This window comes from Grampus griseus (assembly GCF_964374135.1).
Source record: "Grampus griseus genome assembly, chromosome: 2".
NCBI classification, from domain to species: domain Eukaryota; kingdom Metazoa; phylum Chordata; class Mammalia; order Artiodactyla; family Delphinidae; genus Grampus; species Grampus griseus.
The window spans coordinates 51,548,054-51,567,158 of NC_139018.1; positions in this window are offsets into that span (position 1 = coordinate 51,548,054).

Below are 19,105 nucleotides of genomic sequence, written 5' to 3' on the forward strand. Positions count from 1 at the left end.
TATATGGTTAAGTGGAAAAGGCGAAGGCAAAAACTGATGTACTGTCATGTGCAAAGATACAATAGTAAATATTTATAAATATGTAGAATATTTTGATATTATACAAGAATCTGTGAAAGTAGTTGCTCTTCGGAAGGAAAACTACATAATGGAGCAGAGGAAGGTGGGGGACTTTTTGGCTCTCCACTCTTTGGAACTTGTTGGATTTTATACTTTGTGTTTTTATTATAAAAGCAAAAGGAAGAATACATTCTACTTGTTAATGCCATGGAATTATAGGAAAAGTTAGTTGTGTTGGTGGTGGTTGTTATTACCAGGGTCTTAGATAAGAACCTGACATGCATTACCTCATTCAATCCTAAGCAATTTGGATTATTAACTCTCCATTTACATGGCGAGGGGGTTAGCAAGTACAGGCTGTGCTCAATCATTGCTGTTCAATAATAAGATGGGAACCAAGGTTTTCCTACTAGCTTCAATACCCATTTCTTCAGCTGTCATAGATATCTCACTCTGTTTGGGGATAATGAGGTGCTTATTATGAGCCAATGAAATTGGTGGTGAGGAAGGATTGTCCACACAGTCTACATAAAAATCTGCAAAACCCACAGTCAATAAAAGGGTCATTCTGCTAGAAAATGGTGTATAGACAGTTTTCAGTGGGAGGCTTTTATCCCATGGAATCCAAAACAACAGTCAACTTATTTTTTTCTGCTCTGTTGAGCCACAGTCCTACACAGAATGGTGAAGGAAGAGCTGCTAGAGATGATACAGTTTCCCCACAACTCCCTGTAACTGGCCAGTCAGGATGAGAAGACTCTCTGCTACTCTTGCATTTATGCCTACCCATTCCCCTGTCCTACACCACCTCCCCTAGTGGTCCTCTTCTAAACTCTTCAGGAGTGGAGGCAATGTTGTTTAGTTATAACTCTATTCACTGTTCAGCATTATTCTTTTAGCATGAATTCTCTTCCTTGCTTCCCTTAATCCTTCCTTTCTGATTATCAAGATCCTTTTTTTATGAATTACATTACTAATTCTCGAGACGATGTATCTAATTCTGTCCAACTAGGAAAATTATCAAGTATAAGAAAGCATAAAGAATAAACTGACATTTTTGTGTTTCCAGATATTATCTTCCTACATGTAGATGAAGAAACAGAGTTAAGTAATTCAACCAAGGTAATAATTACTAGTTTGAAAGAGAGATTCAAAACACAGACCTTATTCCAGCTCTCATGCGTTAAAACACAGTTTTACATTATTTCATCCAATTCTCAAAACAAACCCATACAATAGTAGTTTCCTATTGCTGCTGTAACAAATTACCACAAATTACAACAGCTTAAGACATTACAGTTTAAAACAACAAAAAATCATTACCTTTCCTTTCTGGAGGTCAGAAGTCTCAAAGTGCTCCTTTTGGAGATTCTGAGGAGAATCTGCTTCCTTGCTGTCCACACTTTTTGTCTTGTGACTTCTTCTCCCAACCTAAAAGCCAGAAATGGCAACTCGAACCTTTCTCGAAGTGCCTCACTTTGATACTAACCCTTCCGCCTCCTTCTTCCACATTTAAGTATGCTTGTTATTACATTGGGCCCACCTGGATCATTCCAAGCTAATCTCCTTACTTAAGTACACCTGATCAGCAGCTTTACTCCCAACTGAAACTTTAATTCACCCTGGCCGTGGCACATAACATTTCACAGGTGGTGGAGGTTAGAAAGTAAACATCTTTGAGGGTCAATTATTTTGCCTACCAAAAATAGGGATGATTATCCTCATTAACATATAAGAAAAGGGAGGTTTAAAGAAGCTGAATCATTTACCTAACTAATACACTGAAATATTGGGAGCCTGTCTATTCTTTTTGCCCAATATCTTCTGTAACCTTCAGGATTTTGGCAGGAAAGAGATGGCATATTCAAATTGGGTAATTTAAGGAGAGTTTAATAAAAGGATTATTTTAAAAGTGTGGTTTATTTAACTTAGAATAATGTTTTCCAGGTTCATCCATGTTGTCACAAATGACAGAATTTCTTTCCTTTTAAGGCTGAATTTTTTATATATACACATCTCACATTTTCTTAATCCATTATTTGTGGATGGGCACTTGGGTTGTTTTCATATCTAGACTATTGTAAATTATGCTGCAGTGAACATGGGAGTGCAGATATTTTGTCAATATTCTGATTTCAATTCTTTTGGGTATAGATCCAGAAGCGAGGTTGCTGGATCATATGGAAGTTCTGTTTTTTGTGGGGGTTTTTTTTGCGGTACGCAGGCCTCTCACTGCTGCGGCCTCTCCCGTTGTGAAGCACAGGCTCCGGACGCGCAAGCCCAGGGGCCATGGCTCACGGGCCCAGCAGCTCCACGGCATGCGGGATCCTCCCGGACCGGGGTACGATCCTGCGTCCCCTGCATAGGCAGGCGGACTCTCAACCACTGCGCCACTGGGGAAGCCCAGAAGTTCTGTTTTTAATGTTTTGATAAATCTTCACACTGTTTTCCATAGCAATAGCACCAGTTTATATTTTATATTCCCACAACAGTGTACAAGGGTTCCAACTTCTGCACAACCTCACCAATTCTTGCTATCGTTTTTTTAATAATAGTCATCCTAATGGGTGTGAGGAGATATTTCATTGTGATTTTGATTTTGATTTCCCTGATAATTAAGGCTGTTGAGTATCTTTTCATATACCTGTTGACCATTTGTATATCTTTTTTAGAGAAATATCTGCTCAAGTCCTTTGCCCGTTTTTTAATTGAATTATTTTTTTTTGCTATTGAATTGTGGTAGTTCCTTATAAATCAGATATATAGTTTGCAAAGATTTTCACCCATTCCAAAAGTTGCCTTTTAATTCTGTCGTTTCCTTTTCTGTGAAGAAGCATTTTAGTTTGATGTAGTCCCACTTGTCTATTTTTTGCTTCTGTGGCTGTGCTTTTGGTACGGTATTGAAGAAATCATTGCCAAGACCTATGTCATAAAGTTTCACCTCTATGTTTTTCCCTAGGAGTTTTATAGTTTTAGGTCTTACATTTAAGTCTTTAATCTACTTTGATTTTATTTTTGTGTATGATATAAGGTAGGGGTACAATTTGATATTTTTGCATGTGGATGCCCAATTTTCCCACTATCATTTATTGAAGAAGTTATGCTTTTCCCACTGTGTCTGTATAGACAGGCTGGCAGGGGTGGAGACCTTTTGTTATAAAAAACAGCCAGCCAGTGTTGACCCTGCAGAGAGGGAGCTAGGGACTAAGAACCCTGACTTCCCTCCCCTTCTTTCCACTGAGCTCCTCCCAAGGCTCCACATTTAAGAATCTGGCCACAAGACAGCAGCCACACAAGACATTTAATGAATCCAAACAGTCAACCTCTGTGGATAACAGAGTAGAGAGGGCAGAAAGAGGATCTGTAGGCACAACAGAAGAAACCTGGGGATTTCCTCCCATTGATGTATTAATTTATTGATTTCCATTAATAGTCATTGCTGCTTTCAAGATATGCTAAAAAGCATATTTTCAACATTTAAATTTTATGAGCAATTTATATGGAGGTAGTTAGAATCTGATCTTTTCCACTACATCACCCCTTCTACAAAACTGTACTCATTTACCTGCTCTTGTTTAATTGGCTTTAAATTTCTGGATACATGTACTCACTGGGAATGATTTATGGTTGAGCTTCTACTGGCTGCATTTTGAATAGATCTTTTCAGGTGTAGGCAGTCCAAAACTTCATGGGGTTGAATTATTAGAAAGGTGTCACAGGTTAAAATTACTCAAGCTGAATCTGATTTGACCATATAATAATGATATAATAATTAAGGTGTTGAACATAAAAAATACCATTAAAGTCATTTAATCTGCTATAAATTATTTATGAGAATGGTATATGTAAATTGATCAGCATAACCTAGAATCAGCCTTATAAAAATATGCTGAATATAATGACATCGTCAAGATGGCAATGTAGGTAGTTCTTGACTTCAGTCCACCTCACAAGAAGACCAGTTGGCAACTATCCATAGATAAGAAACCATTGTGAAAAATCTCAGATTCCGAGGGTAAGGCTGAAACACCCTGAAAATCATAGAAATCAAGAAGAACAGTATTAGGAGAGGAAGAGGTGCAGTTTCACTTTGATTGCATTGGCCCCTCCATAAACTGGGCACAGTGCTGTGCCAAGAGGAACCCCCCACCAGGCCTCAGTTTCTCCAGTAGGAAAAGAGAATCCAAGACGGATATCCAGCTTCCCCCATATTATGGGACACAGCTTGGGAGGCATACTCAGGTCTCACCTCACAGTCAGGCACACTTAGGTCAGGGATCCCTGGGGGGAGCTTCAGGAGTGGACCATTGGGAATCACATAGAGATGGAGAAGGGGGTGGGGCTTACAGCAACCAGTGCTCAGATTATGGAGGACCATGTTGCTACCTGTAGCAAGGCCCAATGCTCTAGCAGAGATCTCAGCCAGCTGCTCTGCCCATCTGTAGAGCAAGTTGTTATTCCATTCTGACCAGGGATCTTGGTTGACAGTTCAGCCTGATTTGGGTCCCCAGCCAACAAGCCATATTTGCTATGGAGTATGTCCTATGGCCCTGCATAGGCAGGGAAGCTAGTTCAAAGCCCTGCCCAATGGCTGAGCATAACCTACAATCCTGCCCCACTGAGAAGCATGGTTACATGCTTCCCAGCTTGGTTGGCAGCCTTGGAGCACATCCTACAGCGTGCCCAGGCAGGGAAGAAAATTCACAACCACACCCAATTGCTGAGCTTAGCCTCCAGTCTGACCTGATCAGGAGACTGGCCTGAGATCCCAGGTAGCCATGAGCCCATCCTACAGCCCTCCTCTGACAGAGAGCCAAACCAGCAGCCACGCCTAACTGTTGAGCATAGCCACTGGCACCACATAACCAGGGAGCCTGAAGAGTGATCCTGGTCAGCCTGAGTCTTACCTATGGTACTGCTCAGCTGTGGAGCCCAGTCAACTGCCCTACTGACTGCTGAAGACAGCCTGTGACCTGACCCAGGAAGGGAGCTCAGCCAGTGATCCTGTCCAATTGCAAAGCATAGCCTGTGGTCCCCACCCAACTAGACAGCCTCGACAATGCTCCTGCCCAACTGCAAAGCATGGTCTCCAGGCTCACTGAACTGTGGAATACAGGTGGAGGCCCTGCCCAATGAGAGAGTCCCACCAGCAGCCTCAACCATCAGAAGAGCACCTAATCACCCCACCTATTTTTGGACACAGTCTGTGGCCACACCGGATCCCAAAGCACAGCCTGAGGCTCCATGGGACTGCAGGGCCCTGCCTGTAGCCTCACCTGAACAAAGAGACCAGTCAGTGGCACCATCCAATCAGGGAGCAGCCCTGCCCAGCCACAGACTCCAAACAGTGGCAACACAGCCTACAACCTCACTCAATGAGAAGTGATTGCAGAGCCCATCTAGTGACCCCATCTGACCGTAGAGCCCAGCCAGCAGGCCCACACACCATGGAGTCCAGCCAATGCCAAGCCCCCAACTCAGCTCAGGAATTGCACTGATACCAAAGCCAGATAAGGATACTACAAGAAAAAACAAAGAACAGAAACTACAGGCCAATATCCCTGATGAATATGGATGCAAAAATTCTCAATAAAATACTAGCAAACTGAATTCAACAGCATATTAAATGTGCAGACACTATTTAATAAAATACAATATAATGGTGTTCTTCATAAATCTTTTAACCCCATTATTACTCCTATGTTATTTTAAGTATTAAAATGGAAAAATATCTTAATATAAATATTAAAAACATTAAAAAGACTTTTTTTTTTTTTTTTTTTTTTTTTTGCAGTACACGGGCCTCTCATTGTTGTGGTCTCTCCCGTTGCCAAGCACAGGCTCCAGACACGCAGGCTCAGCAGCCATGGCTCACGGGTCCAGCCGCTCTGCGGCATGTAGGATCTTCCTGGACTGGGGCACAAACCCGTGTCCCCTGTATCGGCAGGTGGACTCTCAACCACTGTGCCACCAGGGAAGCCCAAAAAAGACATTTTTATAAAGCTAGTAGGATGCAAAATTTTTCCTTTCATAGACATTTTTTAAGACAACATCTGGAAGGTATCAGAGCTATTTGATGGCTTTTTGATCAACTAGTTCAAGTGTGTCTCTTAGCTACCTCTTCTCTTCATTACAGCTTTTCTTTAGCCTTTATTGTCAGTTGTCCCTTTAGTTGCATTCAAAAGAAAAATCCATTTCTCCTTATTCACATCAGCAGCTTCACCTTCAACCTTGGATCTTGCAGGCACTCACGTTTTATACCTCAAAATACACTCATATTTACACTGGATTTTTTTTTATCCTTTAGCCTCTTTCTTAATTTGTTATTCAATGTTGAAACATTACAGAGTTTTGACTTGAATTGTCAGCCTCAAATATACTTCTGGACATACGAAAGAGAGCCTTTCAATAGCCAAATTCCTGCCTTTCACTTCTTCTAACTCTGCCGCCACTAATACACAGAAGACTGAGATAATGGAGTTAAGATGAACAAAGCCTGGAGAGGAAATAGAAGCGAAGGGGGAAGGAAGAAATAATTTCTTTTGTGTCATGTCCATCACAGAGAAACCTAACAGAAGGGATTATACCAAGTTTGGCCTGGGAATAGGAAAGATGAGATGTGGATCTAGGATAAATCTGGACACCAGAGAAAACTTTAGAAAGAAATCACTAAAAATACTTATTCTCAAATTCATTAAGCATACTTCCAGAGCTGTGGCTAGAAATACAGGTAACTTAGAATCCAGAAACACCTACTCTTTAGTACTGTAATCTGAAACAGGATTCAAAGTAAGTATAACAATCCATGTTCATTTCATAGCTAACACATAAGTTAAGCACTCAGCTGAAAAACAGCATATAGTTTTCCCAGTAATAGTACGATAGAACCACTACACTATAACCTCTTAATCAAAGAATATATCTTCTGAAAACATTGATCCTGTTCCGTGATCTTGTATCCGTTTCAGTAGATCTCTACCATCAAGACTAATCTGAAAGTTGCCACACGATGAAGACAAAATTCTTCCTTTAGTTATAAGTTTAGGTTTGTCTTCTCAAGTAATGGCCTGTTTAACTGAAGATGAACTGCTTTGCTGGTTTCAAATAAACTCAGCTTGAACTTTTCCCTAATATGGTACTTTTTTTGTTTTTCATGTGCAGCATCTCTTGTAACCAGAAGAATTTTGGAAATCAAAAGAGTATGGAGTTCCCTGTCTTCTAACATGTGTTCAGCCCATGAAGACTTTAGAGTTCCAAAAATTAGAACAAAGAATAGAATCGTGAGTTAACTGAGAGGATTTTTTTAATATGATTTCTTAGAAATTACAATGCTTTATGAGGATGGAGGGAAATTATAAGATCATATCTAATCAGAGAGTGTTATTTGTGTACCAAAAATGAAGTGCTATCTTCCATTTCCAACAATGCTATGCAACTCAGAGAAAGAGACAGATTTTTGCAATGCACGTTGAAGAGTATATGTTTTATATTTATATGTTTAATACGTTTAAAAAATTTAGGATACTGTGGGAGATAAATCATCCTAAAAGTTATACAATCAGAAGAAAAGATGCTAACAGGTTAAAAATACAGTAGGTGAAACTTTTCTTCTGTGCACCTCTCAGGCCTCTTACCTGCCACCAGTATCAGAAACAGAGGGGGTACAAGTGAAGAAGAAGAAGGGAGGGGAGCAGTGAAACCAAACTGAATGAAGCAAAGAGAGAAAAGGAAAGTCAGACATAGAGATGGAAAATATGTCTAATATTGATTTTTGAGCAATATAAAGACAGGGACCAAGAGTTCTCAGCAATTTGTTTGAAAATTCAAATTCAAAACGGCATGAATATTGTAACATGGATGGCACAGAATACATGGGGCACAAAGAATTAGTGCAGAGCCAATCAGGCCAAAGAAAGCAAGTGTTGACAGTCAAACTAGACCAAGAAAGACAACATTTGCCACAAACTGCCTAAGGGTTTCACCAATTCTCTGATGAAGACAGGTTGCAGACTGTCATCAGAACCAAACTGCATGTTCTTTATAACTCACTGCTCATTCATGTTTAAGCTAACTATTAGATGAACTATGAGCAATTCGTTTTAAAGTTGGGTGAAGAAAATTTTGCCATTTTCAATTCGTAAGTTAAAGATTCCTCCCTTCCAGTGTTAAAAAAATAATAATGCCTAGCTGAATTTACTCAAAAGTATGTAGCAGCCAATAATTTCAAGGTGTTCAGAATGGACAGACCAAGTTAGTAACACCTGCCTCAGAATGCTTACCTAGCAAGACTTGCAACTGTCTGTGAGAACCACAGATAAAAGCCAGTTATTAGAACTCAGGTCTGCTCTGAGTGCCCTTGCTCATAATGGCTTTGCAAAACAATTGCCAATATCTTCTCTCCTTATTAAAAGTGACATGCATGTTTACAGCTGACAGTAATTATTTTAAACCATTTCTTTTTATATTACCTTATATATATATGACCTATTTTCAGTGAAAACAATATATAAAATATTATAATTTAGACCCTTAGAAGAATAGATTTTTCCCAAATGATAATTCATCATTTGGTTCCTCTGGAGCAGGAAGATTTTTAAGAAGTTTCCCAAAGGTGATTAGAAACTTAAATTCTGTTTTACAGCCAATGACCTAAGTTCCATCCTTCCTACAGTGTAATCCCATTTCCTGCTGCCCAGACCAAGTATCTAAATTACTGGCCCTCTAGTTTGTCAGACATTTTTGATATATTTTGCTTTACTTCTCATGCCCCAAACCTTTGATTACCTGTCTTATCTTTGCAATTTGTCTTTTTTGTTCCAGTTTGCCTCCCTAGTTTCTGACCCACTGATTATTTAACTCATCTCTTCAATATTTCTGACTGTCTGGTTACAATCTACCCTGATCTACTCAATAATCCTTCAGCACATAGAATACCAATTGAAACCCAACTTTGGTTTCCATGGTGCTCACCTTTCTCTCCTATAATATGACTCCTCCCTCAAGCTAGTGACCCCACCCAACATGATCTAACTTTCCCAACTCCAGTCTTCATGTGTGCTTTCTGTCCAATATCTGTGGCCAAAAACTTTTTACATCCAGTCAGAAAAGGATACAAATTCCCTGCATGGTATCATCTTAATAGAAAAATAATTGGCAAATGAGAAATATTTGAATTGTTTCTGAATTAAAAATAAAAATAATTTTAATTTTTAAATGAATCACCATTGAGAAAGACATGGACAAGCTAAATGTTCTTTTTACTGCCGTCAAATGGAGAAAAAAAACAGTAGAAAGCAGAAGATCTGGTTTTTACTATAGCCATATGACAAAGTGTTTTAATTCCTCTGAACTTGGTTTCTTTATCTGTAACACAAGAATCAGCCTTACACACGTGCAGAGGTTATAGGAGAATTAAACAAAATTAAAATAAGTGAGAACTCCTTGAATATAGTATGAGCTCAACAATGTAGAGGAGAGCACAGAGGAGCATGAAATTCAAAGCTAATGACCCTCTCCTATATAATATATCTTAAAATAGTTTTCTAGTTGTAGTGATGGATTTGTAAAAATATAAGCAGTATTTTTTTCCATGTCAGTGAATCACTGGAATGCTCTCTAGAGTAGATGACATTGCCCTTACCACCTCAGTGACATCCATCTACCTTCCAGTGCTCACATGTAGTTCCTCTAGGGATTTTTTTTTTCTGGCCAAGACTGCCCACTTTGTTATCTGCTCAGGAAGCCAGAATTTTATATTCTCTGGTTGGAAGAACTCTTAAATGTATGCAGTCATCCTTTGCTATACACAGGGATTGAATTGTCCCAGGACCCCCTGCAGATACCAAAATCCACAATGCTCAAGTTCGTTACATAAAATGGCATAGTACTTGCATAAAACCTATGTACATCCTCCCAAGTACTTTAAATCATCTCTAGATTACTTATAATACCTAAAACAATGTAAATGCCATGTGAATAGCTATAAATACAATGCCAATGCTATGTGAATAGTTGCTGGTGTGAGGCAAATTCAAGATTTGCTTTTTGGAACTTCCTGGAATTAAAAAATATATATTTTCAACCTGCAGTTGGTTGAATCCATGGATGCAGAATCCATGAATATGGAGGGCCAATTGTATTTTACACTGGTTCTCAGAGTTCTCCAGTGGGATTAGTCTATAGGTACTCAAAGGGGTAAGTAGCATGACAAACTATTGGCTGCCTTGCCTTACCTGATTTACTGTTACAACACCTATAGGTGGTATCCTGGGATCACCTAAAAAGATAAATATACAAATACTTGTTTTTTTTTTTTTTAAAAGAATTCTTTCTACTCAAATCCTTGCTTTAGGGTTAACTTCTAGGGAAACCCAAAACAAACAAAAAATTCCTTAAAAAATAGAATATGAAAAGCATTCCTATACATAGTTTTTGATCACATGACTGACTTTAAAAGCACATCTACTTAAATCAATCATCTGTTGATGGGCACTTGGGTTGTTTCCATGTCTTGGCTATTTATTGTAAATAGTGCTGTTATGAACATTGAGATGCATATATCCTTTCCAATTAGATTCTTCATCTTTGCCAAATGTATATCCAAGAGGATTGCTGGACAGACAATTGGCTTAAGAAGACGTGATACACACACACACACACACACACACACACACACACACACGCACACACAATAGAATGCTACTCAGCCGTAAAAAAGAATAAAATATTGCCATTTGTAGAAACATGCATAGACCTAGAGGATATCATACTAAGTGAAGTAAGTCAGACAGAGAATGACAAATATTATATGATATCATTTATATGTGGAATCTAGAAAAATAATACAACAGAATCTATATCCAAACATAAACAGACCTACAGACATAGAAAACAAACTGTGGTTACCAAAGGAGGAAGGGGGAAAGAGATAAATTAGGAGTATTGGATGAAGAGATACAACCTACTATACATAAAATAGATAAGAAACAAGGATTTACTGTATAGCACAGGGAAATATATTCAATATCTTGTAATAACCTATAATGGAAAATAGTCTTAAAAAATACATGTATCTATATATATAAACTGAATTACTTTGATATATATCTGAAACTAGCACAATATTTTAAATCAACTATACTTCAATAAAAAGAAATAAAAAACCTAAATAAATTTATTTAAAAAAGATGAAGGTGATAGCCTTGAAGATTCCTTTCCAGTATGTAACTCTTGAAAAGAAAGTTAAGATAATAATGAACACCATTGACATAGACTTTGTCTATAGAAAGACAAAGATTTGTATAGAAATCCAGCCAGTGTATGGAGGCATGCCTCACATAGCATCTGCATTTTATGTTTTGATTGGCTTGTTACAAACCAGTGCCTTTAGGTTTTCAACTCAGCATCACACTGCTTCCCTGTCTCTCCCCTCTGATGAGACTGTGAAAATACAGACAAGGGAGGTAAAGCTTATGAAAAACTGGCATTCCCCTTTTATAGGTTTAAATACTGAGAAGTGCTTCTTCAAAAACCGTGTAGACCCTCTGCCTCCTTCTTAACTTTTTCTGAAGAGAGTTGTGTTAACCTGGCTTAAATCACCAAGTTGCATGAGCCAATCTACTAGAAATTATTATTTGAAAGAGCTGTTGAGAAATTCAGTACAGAATTTGCTGTATTTCATAATGACAAGAGGAGGAGAAATAGGGATGTTCAGAAAGTAACAAATAACTGATTTAGTAGTTCTACCATTTGTAACAGCTCTTAGTCCTTGCCTCTTTGTTCCTGTGCACCTACTTTAGTAAGGTTTCCATGCATAAAGGAATTAGTGTACAGTAGTTAGCCTTAGCCAGATTGAAGAGCCCAAGGTTTAATCTCAGTTGGCACTGATGGAATATAATTTGCAGTTTCAGAGAGATGCATCTAAATTTAGAATCTGACACAATGGTGGTTGCTAGGCACTCAAAAAGAAATCAAGGAACAAAGGGAGTGGCTTTTGAAGTGGGTGAACTCATTTACAGAAGCAGAAAGACTGTACCTTGTGATATGGCTTCTGTGCTGCTGTTGACTATTGGGATGAATGACTAAATGATAGAAGGGTAACTTGGCAAAAATGTCATGAAAGCTAGAAATGCAGGAGAGGCAGAGAGGTGATTTTCATTACAATGAGCCAGGATTCAAGTATGAAAATCACATTAACAAAGCCTGAATCTCATGTCTAATTTCCTGCCTATTGAGTCAAACATTGTCTCGAGGTTTCATATAATGATAAACATAAGGTATTTTATTTGATCTTGTCCTTTTTTAAAGGCTGTATGCACAATTTCTCTAGTCACTATCTATTTTCCTCTGATTTTATTCTTTCTCTAATGATGCCACACTCATTTCCTGCAGCTTGCTTTGTTAGCCTTAAGATACTCTGCACAAATACTCAAGCAGGATTAGGGGTAAATCTTGATCGTGTAAAGTTTTTTAATTACTTAAGTTTCTTCTGCCAGTTCTTTCTATAGTACTCCAACTAATTCCTTTGGTTATTGAATTAGGCAGATCCAAATGGAATTCTAGGAATGATCATTTCAATTGGAATCAGCTGTTGAGTCTTCACATAGTGTTTTGGGCTATTAGACACTTCTTATATATTTGATGCTCAAAACTCATAAGACAGCGAGTTATTGTGTAACAAACCCACTGATGAAGTGAGGCAGAACACACCACACGTTTGAAATAGGAGTGTGGGTTTTTGTGTTCACTAATAACAATCTTACATTCCACTTGGATCAACCCAATTCCAGAGTCTCTGTTCACATATTTCTAAGAATGGCTATACTCAAAACAAGCAGATAATCCACCAGAGACTATCCCTCCCTTCTCTCCTTGCAATCTGTTTCAAGTTTATTTTAAAACTACATTTGTTTCCATACAGTCAGGAAAGCTTCCTAACAAAAAATGTTTATTTTTTCTAACAAAAGAACCATCAATCCAGCTTTCCATGCTCTTTCAACCTATTCATTTTATTTTCAACCTGTCTAGCTCATGTATCATGCCATCAAACAGGTCCATCAAAAACAAACTGTCAGGTCCTATCTGAGTAGATACACTATGTGTACATACCTGTGTTCTCTACTTAGTGATAGGTAAAGAATGTCAAGAACAACACCCAAAATTCATACCCACGTGAGGAACTTGGGCCCTGGATGAAGACATCTCAGGCACTTTTATATTTTTTGTTTTTTAATTTTAATTTTTTTAACATCTTTATTGGAGTATAATTGTTTTACAATGCTGTGTTAGTTTCTGCTGTATAACAAAGTGAATCAGTTATACATATACATATATCCCCATATATCCTCCCTCTTGTGTCTCTCTCCCACCCTACCTATCTCACCCCTCTAGGTGGTCACAAAGCACAGAGCTGATCTCCCTGTGCTATGCGGCTGCTTCCCACTAGCTATCTATTTTACATTTGGTAGTATATATAAGTCCATGCCACTCTCTCACTTCGTCCCAGCTTACCCTTCCCCCGTCCCATGTCCTCAAGTCCATTCTCTATATCTGCATCTTTATTCTTGTCCTGCCCCTAGGTTCTTCAGAACCTATGTTTTTTTGTTTTTTTTTTTTAGATTCCATATATATGTGTTGGCATACGGTATTTGTTTTTCTCTTTCTGACTTACTTCATTCTGTATGACAGTCTCTAGGTTCATCCACCTCACTACAAATAACTCAATTTTGTTTCTTTTTATGACTGAGTAATATTCCATTGTATTATGTGCCACATGTTCTTTATCCATTCATCTGTAGATGGACACTTAGGTTGCTTCCATGTCCTGGCTATTGTAAATAGTGCTGCAATGAACATGGTGGTGCATGACTCTTTTTAGATTATGGTTTTCCCAGGGTATATGCCCAGTAGTGGAATTGCTGGGTTGTATGGTAGTTCTACTTTTAGTTTTTAGGGAACCTCCATACTGTTCTCCATAGTGGCTGTATCAATTTACAGTCGCACCAACAGTGCAAGAGGGTTCCCTTTTCTCCACACCTTCTCCAGCATTTATGGTTTGTAGCTTTTTTGATGATGGCCATTCTGACTGGTGTGAGGTGATACTTCATTGTAGTTTAGATTTTCATTTCTCTAATGATTAGTGATGTTGAGCATTCTTTCATGTGTTTGTTGTCAATCTGTATATCTTTTTTGAAAAAATGTCTATTTAGGTTTTCTGCCCATTTTTGGACTGGGCTGTTTGTTTTTTGATATTGAGCTGCATGAGCTGCTTGTAAATTTTGGAGCTTAATCCTTTGTCAGTTGCTTCATTTGCAAATATTTTCTCCCATTCTGAGGGCTGTCTTTTCGTTTTGTTTATGGTTTCCTTTGCTGTGCAAAAGCTTTCAAGTTTCATTACGTCCCATTTGTTTATTTCCATTTCTCTAGGAGGTGCATCAAAAAAGATCTTGCTGCAATTTACATCATGGAGTGTTCTGCCTATGTTTTCCTCTAAGAGTTTTATAGTGTCTGGCCTTACATTTAGGTCTTTAATCCATTTTGAGTTCATTTTTGTGTATGGTGTTACGGAATGCTCTAATTTCATTCTTTTACTTGTAGCTGTCCAGTTTTTCCAGCACCACTTATTGAAGAGGCTGTCTTTTCTCCATTCTTTATTCTTGCCTCCTTTATCAAAGATAAGGTGACCATATGTGCATAGGTTTATTTCTCGGTTTTCTATCCTGTTCTGTTGATCTATATTTCTGTTTTTGTACCAGTATGTTGTCTTGATTACTGTAGCTTTGTAGTAGGTCTGAAGTCAGGGAGGCTGATTCCTCCAGCTCCGTTTTTCTTTCTCAAGATTGCTTTGGCTATTCAGGGTCTTTCGTCTCTCCATACAAATTGTGAATTTTTTTGTTCTATTTCTGTGAAAAATGCCATTGGTAGTTTGATAGGGATTGCACTGAATCTGTAGATTGCTTTGTGTAGTATAGTCATTTTAAAACTGTTGATTCTTCCAATCCCAGTACATGGTATATCTCTCCATCTGTTTGTATCATCTTTAATTTTTTTCATTAGTGTCTTACAGTTTTCTGCATACAGGTCTTTTGTGTCCTTAGGTAGGTTTATTCCTAGGTATTTTATTCTTTTTGTTGCAATGGTAAATGGGAATGTTTCCTTAATTTCTCTTTCAAATTTTTTTCATCATTAGTGTATAGGAAAGCAAGAGATTTCTGTGCATTAAATATGTATCCTGCTACTTTACCAAATTCGTTGATTAGATTTAGTAGTTTTCTGGTAGCATCTTTAGGATTCTCTATGTATAGTATCATGTCATCAGCAAACAGTGACAGCTTTACTTCTTCTTTTCTGATTTGGATTCCTTTTATTTCTTTTTCTTCTCTGATTGCTGTGGCTAAAACTTCCAAAACTATGTTGAATAACAGTGGAGAGAGTGGACAACCTTGTCTTGTTCCTGATCTTGGTGGAAATGGTTTCAGTTTTTCACCATTGAGGATGATGATGGCTGTGGGTTTGTCATATACACCCTTTATTATGTTGAGGTAAGTTCCCTCTATGCCTACTTTCTGGAGGGTTTTCATCATAAATGGGTGTTGAACTTTGTCAAAAGCTTTTTCTGCATCCCTTGAAATGATCATATGGTATTTCTCCTTCAATTTGTTAATATGGTGTATCACATTGATTGATTCGCGTATATTGAAGAATCCTTGCATTCCTGGAATAAACCCCACTTGATCATGCTGTATGATACTTTTAATGTGCTGTTGGATTCTGTTTGCTAGTATTTTGTTGAGGATTTCTGCATCTATGTGCATCAGTGATATTGGCCTGTAGTTTTCTTTCTTTGTGACATCTCTGTCTGGTTTTGGTATCACGGTGATAGTGGCCTCACAGAATGAGTTTGGGAGTGTTTCTCCCTTTGCTATATTTTGGAAGAGTTTGAGAAGGATATGTGTTAGCTCTTCTATAATGTATGATAGAATTCCCCTGTGAGGCCATCTGGTCCTGGGCTTTTGTTTGTTGGAAGATTTTTAATCACACTCTCAATTTCAGTGCTTGTGATTGGTCTGTTCATATTTTCTATTTCTTCCTCGTTCAGTCTCAGAAGGTTGTGCTTTTGTAAGAATTTGTCCATTTCTTCCAGGTTGTCCATTTTATTGGCATATAGCTGCTTGTAGTAATCCCTCATGATCCTTCGTATTTATGCAGTATCAGTTTTTACTTCTCCTTCTTCATTTCTAATTCTAATGATTTGAATCTTCTCTCTTTTTTTCTTGATGAGTCTGGCTATAGGTTTATCAATTTTGTTTATCTTCTCAGAGAACCAGCTTTTAGTTTTATTGATCTTTACTCTCATTTCCTTTATTTCTTTTTCATTTATTTCTTATCTGATCTTTATGATTTCTTTCCTTCTGCTAACTTTGGTTTTTTTTGTTCTTCTTTCTCTAATTGCTTTAGGTGTAAGGTTAGGTTGTTTTTCTGAGATGTTTCTTGAGGTAGAATTGTATTTCTATAAACTTCCCTCTTAGAACTGCTTTTGTTAGATCCCATAGGTTTTGTGTCATCGTGTTTTCATTGTCATTTGTTTCTAGGTATTTTTTAATTTCCTCTTTGATTTCTTCAGTGATCTCTTGGTTATTAAGTAGTGTATTGTTTAGCTTCCATGTGTTTGTATTTTTTACAGATTTTTTCATGTAATTGATATCTAGTCTCATAGCGTTGTGGTTGGAAAAGATAATTGATATGATTTCGATTTTCTTAAACTTACCAAGGCTTGATTTGTGCCCCAAGATATGATATATCCTGGAGAATGTTCCATGAGCACTTGAGAAGAAAGTGTATTCTGTTGTTTTTGGATGGAATGTCCTATAAATATAAATTAAGTTCATCTTGTTTAATGTATAGAAAACACAATGTAAAGCTTGTGTTTCCTTATTTATTTTCATTTTGGATGATCTGTCCATTGGTGAAAGTGGGGTGTTAAGATCCTCTACTATGATTGTGTTTCTGTTGATTTCCCCTTTTATGGCTGTTAGCATTTGCCTTATGTATTGAGGTGCTCCTATGTTGGGTGCATAAATGTTTACAATTTTTGTATTTTCTTCTTGGATTGATCCCTTGATCATTATGTAGTGTCCTTCTTTGCGTCTTGTAATAGTCTTTACTTTAAAGTTTATTTTGTCTGATATTAGAATTACTACTCCAGCTTTCTATTGATTTCCATTGCATGGAATATCTTTTTGCATCCCCTCACTTTCAGGTCTTTATGTGTCCCTAGGTCTGAGGTGGGTCTCTTGTAGACAGCATATATACACATCTTATTTGTATCCATTCAGGAAGTTTATGTCTTTTGGTTGGAGCATTTAATCCATTACATTTAAGGTAATTATCAATAGGTATGTTCCTATTACCATTTTCTTAATTGTTTTGGGTTTGTTATTGTAGGTCTTTTCCTTCTCTTGTGTTTCCTGCCTTGAGAAGTTCCTTTAGCATTTGTTGTAAAGCTGGTTTTGTGGTGCTGAATTCTCTTAGCTTTTGCTTCTCTGTAGATGTTTTAATTTCTCCATCAAATTTGAATGAGATCCTTGCTGGGTAGAGTAATCTTGGTTGTAGGTTCTTCCCTTTTATCACTTTAAATATGCCCTGCCACTCCCTTCTGGCTTGCAGAGTTTCTGCTGAAAGATCAGCTGTTAACATTATGGAGATTCCCTTGTATGTTATTTGTTGTTTTTCCCTTGCTGCTTTTAATATATTTTCTTTGTATTTAATTTTTGATAGTTTGATTAATATGTGTGTTGGCATGTTTCTCCTTGGATTTATCCTGTATGGGACTCTCTGTGCTTCCTGGACCTGATTAACTATTTCCTTTCCCATATTAGGAGTGTTTTCAACTATAATCTATTCATATATTTTCTCAGTCCCTTTCTTTTTCTCTTCTTCTTCTGGGACCCTTATAATTCAAATGTTAGTGCATTTAATGTTGTCCCAGAGGTCTCTGAGATAGTCCTCAATACTTTTCATTCATTTTTCTTTACTCTGCTCTGCAGTAGTTATTTCCACTATTTTATCTTTCAGGTCACTTATCCGTTCTTCTGCCTCAGTTATTCTGTTATTTATTCCTTCTAGAAAATTTTAAATTTCATTTATTGTGTTGTTCATCATTGTTTGTTTGCTGTTTAATTCTTCTAGGTCCTTGTTAAACGTTTCTTCTATTTTATCCATTCTATTTCTAAGATTTTGGATCATCTTTACTGCCATTACTCTGAATTATTTTTCAGGTAGACTGCCTATTTCTTCTTCATTTGTTTGGTCTGTGGGGTTTTACCTTGCTCCTTCATCTGCTGTGTGTTTCTCTGTCTTCTCATTTTGCTTAACTTACTGTGTTTGGGGTCTCCTCTTCGCAGGCTGCAGGTTCTTAGTTTCCATTGTTTTTGGTATCTGACTCCAGTGGCTAAGGTTGGTTCAGTGTGTTGTGTAGGCTTCCTGGTGGAGGGGACTAGTGCCTGTGTTCTGGTGGATGAAGCTGGATCATGTCTTTCTGGTAGGCAGGACTGCGTCCAGTGGTGTGTTTTGGGGTGTCTGTGACCTTATTATGAGTTTAGGCAGTCTCTCTGCTAATGAGTGGGGTTGTGTTGTGTCTTGCTAGTTGTTTTGCATAAAGTGTCCAGCACTGTAGCTTGCTGGTCATTGAGTGGAGCTGGTTCTTAGCCTTGAGATGGAGATCTCTGGGAGAGTATTTTGCTGTTTGATATTACGTGGAGCCGGGAGGTCTTGGGTGGACCAATGTCCTGAATGCAGATCTCCCACCTCAGAGGCATAGGCCTGACCCCCAGACAGAGCACCAAGACCCTGTCAGCCACACAGCTCAGAAGAAATGGGAGAAAAAAAGAAAGAAAGGAAGAAAAAAAAATAAAATAAAATTTAAAAAGTTATTTAAAAATTTTAATTATTAAAAATAAAAAAATTTAAAATAAAACAAGAAAAAAGAAATAAAGGAGAGCAACCCAACCAAAAAAACACATCCACCAATGATAACAAGTGCTAAAAA